The sequence below is a fragment of the Scleropages formosus genome, chromosome 24, assembly GCF_900964775.1.
Source record: "Scleropages formosus chromosome 24, fSclFor1.1, whole genome shotgun sequence".
NCBI classification, from domain to species: domain Eukaryota; kingdom Metazoa; phylum Chordata; class Actinopteri; order Osteoglossiformes; family Osteoglossidae; genus Scleropages; species Scleropages formosus.
In genome coordinates, this window is record NC_041829.1 from 5,882,052 (window position 1) to 5,894,202 (window position 12,151).

General features: G+C 43.4%; 1 protein-coding gene across 7 annotated transcripts in view; it reads right to left on the reverse strand.

Annotated features, from left to right (window-relative positions):
* LOC108936475 (serine/threonine-protein phosphatase 6 regulatory subunit 2-like) overlaps window positions 1-11,594 on the reverse strand; it is a 38,205-nt gene extending 26,611 nt beyond the window's left edge. For 3 of the 7 annotated variants that reach the window (XM_029248624.1, XM_018755841.2, XM_029248622.1), the window contains exons 1-2: window positions 11,063-11,593; window positions 1,807-1,946 (exon numbers count right to left, since the gene is read on the reverse strand). The gene's annotated coding sequence lies outside the window, so the exon portion shown is untranslated. Of the gene's footprint in view, window positions 1-1,806; window positions 1,947-11,062 lie in introns of all 7 variants that reach the window. The other 4 variants (XM_018755844.2, XM_018755842.2, XM_029248625.1 and 1 more) reach the window with 3 other exon arrangements.
* Between the last annotated feature and the right edge of the window lie 557 nt (window positions 11,595-12,151).

Genomic DNA, 12,151 nt, shown 5'->3' on the forward strand with positions numbered 1-12,151 from the left:
TAGGTTCCAAGCCCCCCAGAGGATGCATGAAACCGCGGATAGTGGTGAACACCATATAGTGTACATACTTATGATAAAGTTTAATTTATAAGTTAGGCACAATAAGCTAATATCATGAGAAAAATAAGGGTTACTTGAACACAAGCACCGCGATGCCGTAACAGTTGATCCGATAAAAGAGACGGCTACTAAGTGACAAACGGCTGGGAAGCATATACAGCGTGGATACGCTGGACAAAGGGATGATTAATGTCCCATAGGGGACCAAACGAGATTTCATCACGTTAGTCAGAATGGCACGTAATTTAAATTATGAATGTTTACTGTTTTCCTGGAATTTTCCATTTAATTTTTTTGGAGTGTGGCCAAGTGAAACCGCGATAACTGAAAGTGGATACGGGGGGTCCTACTGTACACGTTCAATATATTCACTAGTGTGGTGGTCTGCTGCCTCACGAAGCTGCCTGGACCACCTGCACAAGGAAGATCGACCATGTGTGAATGTTAGATGCCCTTAACATCAACCCACTTCTGCCTCATGACGCCTATTCCTCTTAGTTACTGCAATCCCTGTGGTGGTAATTAATTTCAGGTTTCTCGTTCATAATTCATAATTCATTACCTTAACGCTCAGTATCCTAACAGGGCCCTAATGATGCGTCAACTGTCGTACCTGGAGAGCGAGAGAGAGATACTCTAAGGAAGAGGAGATGGTGGCACTGAGAAGCATGCCACGGACCAAATACAGACGCAAGTGCGAGAAATGCGTCCCCTTTGCATTAACGTACCAAGCTACTCAATTCACTGTACAAAACAAAACAAACCCCATGTTTACTCATTTGATACTTTTCTCCAAAGTGACTTACAACATTAAGCTACTTATACTGATTTATCTATGTGTACAGCTGGGTAACTTTTACTATATCAATTCAGGTCAAGTATTGTGATCCCTCAGATTATGACAGTAATTTTGCCAATATCCACCATCGCATGGTGAAAATATTGTATACAAAGACCATTAATGGAAGAAATGTCCAGCTGTAAACTTGTTTAGTAACCTTAACACAATACAAAACAAACATTAATAAAACATTTTAAAAATCAGCAATTTTTGGCAGCACAGAGCCACTGGGAAACTGTCCGTCCCGGACCAAGAGCATGGGTTCTAAGGCTATACTATATCATATACTTAACGTACCAGCATTCAGTAAATTATGCTCTAAATCAGACAACAGGGACCCTAACTGTTACTAACCTTCCTTTACCAGATGAGTTTGTCCATGGTGATTTACAGTGCTGGATGATCAACTTTACAGCAATTTACCCTTTTGCACATTTGTACAAATTCCTTTGAGATCAATAAAGTTTTCCACTGATCATCTATCTAGACATATATCCATCTGTCCTCAGAACAGGAGGGTATTCTTACAGTATCAATTCAGGGTAAGCACCTTCACTGAGAGTAGGACTTTGAACCAACAACCTTCACACTGCAAGGTGACACCCCAACCTCTACGCTTCCTGTTTTTTTTTTTTTTTTTTAAATCTTACACTTCTGTTACTAGAGGTGCCCAACAGTTTTTTTTTTTTTAAACATTCCTTACCCATACTTACACATATAAAGACACTTAAAATGTAATTGCTTGAATGGTGAAGAAGACACCAAGAGTCTCAGGCACACATGCAGGTAACCTGAACATCCACAGCCCTTGTATCTGCCATCTCCAGCAAACACCCTGATCTCGCAAAAATAGCTACCGCAAATGAATAAAGTGCCTATGAAAACATGCACGAGGAATACATTACCTGTTGACAAAATGTCTATAACCTTAATTAATCCTCTCCCATGGGCACGCAGACATTCGCCTCGGTGATCGTGAAGAACGCAAAGAAAACGTTCATTGATGAGCATATGGGGTTTCACCTTCACGCCACAGCAGCGTGCCCTGGGCAGGGGGGTGGGGGAGAGAAAGAGGGAGGATGTAAGAGGTCAAACCACCAAGAGGATGATGCATGCAACAAAAGTACATTTTATAATTCAAGCAACACAGGCGATTACGCCTTTATTTTTACTTATTCATTTAACTGATCGTCAAAGAAATTTCTCAGGTTTGTACACTGAACTAAAAGTGATTTTCTCTTTCGTAAAGCCAGGTTAGGGTATCAATTCAGGGAAAGTACCGTGATCGAGGATACCGTAGCAGGAAGTGGGATTAAAAATTTGACCTTTCGACTGCAAGGTGACAGCTCTGACCGCTGCGCCATTATTGCATGTACACAATAACAACTGTGCTTAGCAGAATGCTATACCTACATCACTTCACTGATACAGTGTGGAATAGAATCAAGGCCTCCGGACCCATCTGTCTTTTTGATGAGTAAACGTTTCGGACACAATAGCTATTCACTAAAGCTACTTATCCTGTTAGCTCCACATGGAAGACAAAGGACAAAAGATAATGTACACATGTAGAACAACAAACCCTAAACCTGGGACTAGAACCTACAAAGCAGGTAAAACCTTCACCTGTGCTCGTAAACACCACGCTCAAGGAATTAGACAATTCAACAGGAAAGCAGCATTGGGGTCAATACGATGCATCTGGATGAATTTACACTGGCTCCTCATCTTACAAACATAACTGGAACCACAATGAGTCTCAATGAGTACAACTTTAATACTGACCTACATAAGTTTATTGGGATTTGCATACACCTTTCACCTTACCTGAAATAAATTTAAAAAGATTGTTTATAGATTCTACGCACAAAAACTAAAATCAACTTAAAATGACCAAAACTAAGAACCTGTTACCGCTACAAATTCCTGTTCCATACCGAGTGTGGACTGACTCATCCGACAATCGATCCGACATGGAATTCATCCTCCTGCCAATTTAAACTTTCCTTATAATCTCCACTTTAGTCTCCATGGTAACAGCACGACTCCTTTTACTCCTCGTAAAGCGGAATCATCAGCACTGAGTAACACAAGACGTGAGTTTTAAACGCTGTGGAACTGAGTTGAACTAAAGTGGTGTCACACTCCTAGGCTGTGTGGCTGCATTTACTGCCAGCTACTGGTTGGGTGAGTAAACACAGGCTGGAGTCATTCCACAGCAAATTAATTTTAGTGTACAAAATATGCATAACAACAGTAAATAAGCAGACAATCAATGTCCATATGCTCTTCGAATATTAGCCCCTTGACAGTTTGAGGACCCAATCTGCAGCCTGTTGGAGGAGAAGCGAGCTTGTACGAGTGCGCAGCTCTTGCGGTACGCAGCCAGCAGACTTCGGGACCGCAGGTTTCAACAGGGTCTGTTTTGTACTACCCCCACGTGTCAGAGTCACTGACAGTGAACCGCAGAGTCATGCGCTAAAGATGCCTTAAACTGCACGGCTCCCACGAAGGGCGCACTGACGACAGCGTGCAACTGAATCAGAAGGTGAACAGAGACACACACCTACAGTCATAACTAGATATAGAACTACAGACAGGCACACATATACAGACCTAGAGACATGCAGACCTACAGATACAGAACTAGAGACAGACAGCGATAGACCTACAGATATACATCTACAGACAGAACTAGACATATATAAGAGCTAGAAAGATACAGACCCACAGACAGACAAATTTATAGGCAGATTGTTTACAAATTTGTAAACAGACAGAAACACTGATACAGATAGAGACACACACACACAGATCAACACATATTCATTTAAAAGAAAAAAAAAAAAATCAGACTATCAATAAAACATACTCTTGACAAGCAAAAAATATTTATTCAGCATGAGCATTTTTTTTGTCATTGCAGAGTTGTGTACCTTAACTGACTCCGCTGCTAGAACATTCAAAATGCACCGTGTACAGAAAAAGTCTTTTACATCCTTTAAAGAGCCTAGATATCGAAGTACAGATGTGCAAATCTGCCTCTTCGGTCTCTGCTCGCTCTCCGTCTGACAATTTAACGACACACAGCTCCTGTTCGGTTGCCCCTGGAGACTTTCTACAGGGCTATACTGTGCAGTGAGGCCAAGATCCAACACCCAGGTGTTATTACAACATGAAGATAGTGCCTTCGCTCTGTGCTCTGCTACACCTCTCAGTACCACATCAAAACCCAACTGCGGTGTGCTTCCCGCGAGCAGTAGGTGTACGGAAGTGTGCCGCCGCCCATCGGTGCCGGGAAAGCCCCGCGCCACCGCACCTCCTTGCGGAGCACGGCCCGACTAACGTGACACGCACAAAAACGGCCACGGGCACGCTGGCACGGGGATGAAGAAACACAGAAAAGCGTGTGTTCATCTCACACCGTCACGCAGTTTACATTTCCACGAGAGCCGGGCCAGCAGACATGAGCTTTTACAGATTATGTATGAAAAGAAGAATTTCCAGTCCTATGTATTTACTAAAGCTTTCCCCACATAAATCACAGGCTTTCTACAGTTCTGGACCACAACCGTGGTAAAATGCCAATTACAGTTCATTCAGACAGGAATTCAGATTCATTTGTGACCAGGCAGGCCAGTACGTGCCCTGTAAAAGGAGGGTGGAGTATTAATTTATGTTAAAGTTTACTGATCTCAAATTACCTCTCTAAGGGGCTTGGCCCCATACAGGCATTTGTATTTGTGTTATAAGCTGGTATGAATCATTAACACTTATTAAAACATCAGCACAATGTCTGCCCATGCATGAGTTACAAAGCTTCAGAGATATGAATGCTTTCCAGCTTGTGCAGTTGCTTCCCCCCCTTAAATATTTCACAAAACTTGTTAGATGCAGAAAAAGTGGCCCACATTTCCGCACCAAAACCGTATGAGTGGGACTGTCTTCATTCAACTCATTCCCATGGTGTCTGCAGCTCATCTCTGGTATTTGAGTATCAACGATGACATGACGAACGTTGCGCATTTGTAGCATAAACCAATTAACAATTGGCATTAAATAGGAGTTTGGAAAGAAAAGGTATTTTATTTTAGCCATTTTAAAATAGTTTCATTTTAACGTAGATCTGAATTTACAACCTTCATTTAGACTTAGACAATGGGAATTAGACTTTCGTATCAACTACCCAGCGTAACTGCAGTCCAACACAAGCGAAAATATTGTTTACATCAAACCTTGGACCCAACAAAGAAAATGCTGGTACTAGTGTTCTTCATTGGTATCTGAAATATGATGATTACAGTTTGATGATGATGGTAACACAGGGAAACAAGTAACACTCCACACTGTGACCATAATAAACCCTTCAAACTATTTTGCGTACAAGTGAGGATAAGATCAACAGATGAAAGGGGCTACGGTCACCAGATCCTCTACTTGCGTGGACAAGAAAAACGTCCTTGTCCCGTCCTGCAGTGTCACCCGGGCTCAGGGCAGGTTTTGATCCAAACCAGCTGTGACACGGTGCATCTGGGCACCTGGCCACACGCCGATCCCTCTTTCTTGTCATCGACCTCCTAATGTGAGGCAGGAAGCGGAGCAGATATTGGGAAGTCGGGAAAGGGAGAGCGACACTGTGTGCGTGTGAGGCACAGCACTAAGCTCACACATTAAATATGCAAGGCAAGGGAATGGAAGCGACACCATAACGGATAAAAATGCTTACATTTCCAATATTCATCCATTTTTTTCCTGCCCACATTTTACAGTCACATTTACAGTAATTCATTTAGCTGATGCTTTTTGATAAAGATTATTACAGCAGGGTATTCTTAATGCATCAATTCAGAGTAAGTACAATCATCAAGGGTACTACAGCAGAAGGTGAGATTCAAACCTGGGCCTTTTGAGTATAATGCAACACCTCTAACCACTACTCCACCTGCTGGGCTGATGTGGAAACACTGCTCAAAGCCTCCTGTTAATAACACAGTAACTGAGGTATACTGCTACGTTACATCCAACAGCAGCATTACACGCCGGTGAGAAATGTCAGCAGCAAAGAGAAATCTCATTTTTTTAAATAAAAGGCACAAACACCTGGGATTTAGTGGACCATTTTACGGGCACAACATAAAAGTTCTCTCTTTGTGACAAATACCTACTTAGAAGACAAAAGTCTGTTCTTGGGTGAGTAAAAAAAAAACTGGATTAACTGCATCAGCGAGGGACGCTGTTCACACAGAGACAGGAAAAGCCAGACGTGTTGAATGAGATGGTTTAAGTGGGTTACTGCCCCAAAGAGTCCAAACCGCTTTTCATCAACATGAAGTCACCCTGCTTGCACATCGCACCATGGGTCTAAAGGTCAATGACAGAACAGTTAAAGCCATTACAGCTGTGGGTGGACGGATGAGGAGTGGATGGATGTGTGAATGGGAGTGGAAAGACGGACGGACGGACGAGCATCAATGGTTGCGTAGGTGGACTGACGGATGGATGGACAGATCGAACGATCGAGCCCAACACCCCACAGAGAACTACTCTACGGCAACCTTAAAAGTTACCGCTAAGTGAAACTAAACACAGCAGAACCAAATACACACACTCAACACTCCAACCGCACCATGAAGGATACTGAAGTTGGCACAGAAACCTCACCCAAACATGCAAGGTCCAACCATGGCCCACCGTCACCCAAGGCTCTATGTAAAAATGTTTAACATCTCTCCGAAGAAAACAAATCTCTTATCCCTTATTTGTGGATGCTCAGCATGCAGAACAAGGTAAAAATGAGTGCCAGATAGCTTCGAGAAACATCCAGCGAAGCATCGAACTAAACTCTGACACACTGCAGAATCCCTTTCATCACTAATCTTCATAAAGCTCATGAAATTGTCAAATCTGTTTGATAATCCTCTTTACAATAATGTATCCAGTAATACAACAGGGTATTTTACTGTATCAGTTCAATAAGTACCTGGTTCAAGGGTCCTACGAGACAAGGTTGGCTTCAAGCACAAGAGCTATTAATTGCAAAGCAACACCATCAACCATTGCACCACTTGCTGCCAAAGCGCAACACACATTCACTTTGAGCAACACCAAGCAAGGACTGTCGGATAGTTTAATTATATCAAATTTGCTATTAAAAAATGAAAACACACAATCCATTGAGCACTTATCAACGGGAATGTTGAGATTTTGAAAATACTCTCAGATGGATTGTCCTTTGATGTCATTAATAAATGAGTTTAGGAGAATGGATAGAGGGTGGATTACTCCACTAACCTTAACCCTAACCGCAAACCAAAGACCACCTGCTACCAACTCTCGAAGCAAAATGCCGGTGTGTACTCCACTCTACTACTGCAATGTTACCAGAACCCTTTCAACTTGAGCCAGGCCATATTGAATAATTGATGGCTGAAAGAATCTCAGTCCAAGGGGATTTTTCAAATAAAGGTAAGGTTACAAGGTCATGTCCTTAACTTGTACATCCTTTATTTTAAAAATCGACTTGGACATGGGGACAGGGACAAACGTGGGCTTAAGGTATAAAACAGCGGATCAAATTGGCAAACGGCATCCCGTTCACCTTGTCGTGGTCCAACGCCGTGAGGATACGCGAGTGGCGCCTGGAGATCAGATGTGCCCCCGGGGAAGGTCATTGCCCTAAATCTGTGATCACGGGAGAGGTGGGAGGCAGGGATCCCGAATGAAACGACGAGATGAGGTCGCGGCGCATCCGAAAGGAACCCGCGTTGATCTGCCCCGTTCGGACAGGGAGCGGTCGCCTCGCAGGCTCTCCCTCCCTCGCCGAACGACCCTATTTTTAGACCTGGCCCTTTATACATTCGGGCAGCTTCTTCAGACTGGGCTCACGTTCAGCTGCTCTTAAAGCCCTGGCGATCGACGCCTGCAAGAAACACAACGTTTTCGAAGTTGTGTTGAGCTTTTCTGGCCAGCGAACGGGGAAAAGGGTGACCGCTTCAAACCAAAATCGCACGAAAGCTTTTCATCTACATCACCATGCTGAGAAACTTCTTTCAGCCGCAGTTCCAAACTTAAGTTTGCCATGGTCCCGTGTGGGACGCGCTGATCTGAGTGAGCGGGGTCCAGTAAACCTCTTTAACACGACGCCACGACCTCCCAAAAAAGGCAAAGAAGGAGCAGTTACAAGAATAAATAAAACTGCAGTATTCCACCATACGTAAAAGAACTAATAAGGCATATATTCTATTTACCATCCTTTGTCCTGCTGACACCTTTGTCCAAGGTGAGTGTCACATGAACAACTTTACAATGATCAACCCATTTATACAGCAGGGTATTCTTACTGTGTTAATTCATGATAATTCACCATAGGGTTAATCTGTTCTGTGAAATCACCGTTAAGCAAATTCCTACTGCGAGGCGGGTCAATCATTAAAATTTCATGGGGAGGGGAATTCCCAATTGAAACATTTCACAAAATGAATTAAAATACCTAAAGGAATTTTTATTACTGATTTTTATATTAAAGCTGATTACTTAAATAATCACATTAATGGTTACATGCTAATAGTTTATTTGTATGTTATTATTAAAGGCCAGCACGTGGCATAGTCATTAGAGGCACTGAAAGGACCTACCCTGTGCTCTCACTAACACCCCTAATTGAGGTAACTGCCCTGAATTGATACAGGAAAAAAATACTTAAAATTGCCCATAGCAATAAGATGCTTTAAAGAAAGTTGTGAGCTAAATTAATAATTTTAGTATTGAATCTGCTATTTCAGTTGTGAAATTAAATTTACATTAATCAATAGTTATTGATTGGGACTGAATGTGATAGGAAGTGGGTGGTAGTTCTCCCATGTTGCCTTACACTAAGCGTAATTAAGTTTCTGCACATGGTTAAATGAATCTATTGTGTTATATAATATTCTTGAATGTTCCGAGTATGTTTCTATGGAATCACACTTTCCAATTTCTCACAACAGTGCAGTGATTCTTATGTTCACTTTATCGGTCTGTTCCTCTCCAAATTATAAATGATATTTCAACATTGAGAATTTACCAATTCATCAGTTTACTGAAAGGGATCTAAGCCCAGGTTCTCAGACAAAAAACAGCTCACTTGAGCTGCATTAACATAAAATAAAAGTTACATTATGCATGACAATGATAACACCAACACACTTAGTTATATTTGATGCTTTCACTTTCAAGTTCTCCATGTATTCTTGGGAGTTAAATCACCCAACAGCCAGTGTGGTAAAACATCTTCAGGGTGCAGACCAAGTAGTTACGGGGCACTCAAGCTCATGCGGAAAGAGCCTTTCTAAGTGGGAATCCATAACTGGCAGCAACAACACAGGTGGGAACAAACAAGTATGGAAAAGTGCCATGAGGTCAGATAAAGAGCTGCTGAACCCTCAACACAGCTCTACACCACCTCAGCCCAACCAACAGACCTAAACCCCTCAACAAACAGCAAACCAAGTCAACACACCTCAACAAAACTCAGCACACTTCAACGGAACCAACGGACCTCAATAAAACTCCAACCACCCAACACATCTATAAACCTATCAAAACACACTTCAATCAAACCAAGATGCCTAAAACCAGCTCAACGGACCTCAAGCTCACCCAACTAGTATACTTAACCCCAGCCCAACACCTCAGCCAACACACCTAAACCCAGCTCAACACACCTCTAGCCCACCCAACTTAACCGCAGCTCAACACACCCAGCACATACCAAACCAGCTCAAAACACCTCTTGCACACCCAACCATATCTAACCCTAGCTCAATACACCTCAAGCAACACACCTAAACCCAGCACATACCAAACCAACACACCAAGCCCACCCAATCAATATACTTAACCTCAGCTCAATACACCTCAGTACGTTTACATTTATTCATTCAGCTGACGCTTTTCTCCAAAGCAACTTACAATGTTAAGGTCACAATTATGACATGCTTACAATCATTTACCCATTTATACAGCTGGGTAATTTACTCAGTACAGGAGCAATTTTACGGTAAGTACCTTGCTCAAGCCAGGGTACTACAGCCGGAGGTGGGGATCCAACCTGCGACCTTTGGGTCCAAAGGCAGTAGCTCTAACCACTACGCTACCAGCTATCAGTAAACTTCAACACACCCAAAACCCAGCTCTGTACATCTCTCAACACAACACAACCCAACCAACACGCTTCTGTTCTGAACTCAGCTCAAGCCCACCTAACCAATACTTAAGGGCTAAGTTAACCCCAGCTCAACACACCTCAAAAAACACCCCTGAAAACCCAGCTCAACACACCTCTAGACCACCCAACTTAACCCCAGCTTAACACAACTCACTACAACTCAAACACACCAAGCCCACCCAATCAATATACTTAGTCGCAGCTCAACACACCCAAAACCCAGCTCTATACACTTCAACACAACCCAACCAACCAGCATGCTTGAACTCAGCTCAAGCCCACCCAACCAATACTTAACCCCAGCTCAACACCAATAAGCCTCAACCAACACACCTAAACCCAGCTCAACACACCCCACCCCACTTAACCCCAGCTCAACACACCCAGCACATAGCATACAAAAACCAGCTCAACACACACCTCACCTCAACACACACCCAGCACGTACCAAACCAGCTCAACACACCTCCTCAAAACCAATTCAACTTCACACAACAACAAGCTGAAAAAGACTTCGACTCACCTAAAACCCAACTCAACAACACACCTCAGCCCAGGGTGCAGGAGCGTGCAAACAACGCACGAAAAACACGCAGCAGTGACACAAAAGAGCATAACGCACATAGAAGAAAGTGGCGCTAAACTTCCCAGGGTCTCGAGCGCTACGGGTGCGAGCCAGTCCCAGTGAGGCACGCGCCAGCAGTCCGCGCTCTTACTTAAAATTAAAGTCCAACAGTTGGGCGCGCGACGGCTTTCGCTGCACACAAAAAAAACTGCCGAGAGCCGGGACAGCTGGGGAACACATTCCCCGCTACAAACTCGGCACCGACCCACGACCAACCTGCAGGAAAGCCGGGACGCGCAAACAGCGCGGCGCTGTCTGTCTGCGTGCGGAGGGGCGGCGCGCCCCCGGCAGCCGCGCTCACTGACAGAGAGCAGAGCAGAGCAGAACTCACCTCCGCGCCACTTGTTTACGCGCAACCAGCGAAAGAGTGAAACGCTGAAATGTCCGGCAAATGTCGCGGGCGATAGTGCACCGGAGCTCGCACACCGGAGCCCATCCCGCGCCGCGGGCCTCTCCCCCGCGCCTTCCGCGACTCTTCCACGCCGAAAAACGGCTTCAGAATCCGAGCGCCAGCATCACGCGGGCTCCAAGGAAGGGAGAAGAAATTCTGTCATATTTTCGAGTCAAAATGGCGGACATTGTCGCGGGAGCGCGCCGTCAGTCGCGGAGTCGCGCGCAGGATCGGCGCGTGCACTTTTTTTTTTTTTTTTTTTTGATTTATTGGCCGAGCGATTCTTAGCCCTTCTTCCTCCTATCCCTCATATCTTATATAACGCCGTTAATCCTTATACGTACGAACTATGTGTAGCAGCAAATGTGCGCAGTCTTGTTTAAACGTAATTTTATACGTGTACTAGTTGCTGTTTACATTTGACACGTACACGTTGTTCTAATACTTCCCATCACATATATACACCACCAAACTTATATAATTGACATGATCTTAACACAATTTTATGACACGGTGACGGTTCAGAGAGAGAGAGTATCATGATGATTAATAAAGCATTTTTGTTTCGACTTCATACTGTGAACCACTTCCCACGAAATATTTCTTAATAAAAGTAGCAAATATGGAATATTATGTGTGTAAATTCTCCTGGTACGGAATCCCCAGACTGTTTATATTAAAATTATATTTAACTATTAATATAATGTGTGTATAACTCTGCACCTGGGGGTCCGGGGAGTACAGGCTTGTTTTGAAAATAACTGTCCGACTAAATAAGAGGTTAAAAATAATAAATTATTTAATAAAATTATAACGGTGCTACTCTCTAGTTCCCATGCAATAAATGGAGTGGAATATTTCCTATATTTTTCTGGGAGGGTTTCATAACCTTCATCGGATTCTCCAAGCATCTGCGTGCGGCCTATAAAATATGAAGAACCTCAGGTATAATTCCAGCAAGTTATTTTTTTTCGACATCCAATAGCAGCCAAGTTGCTTCACCCTTCATTTATACAAAGATACTGCAGA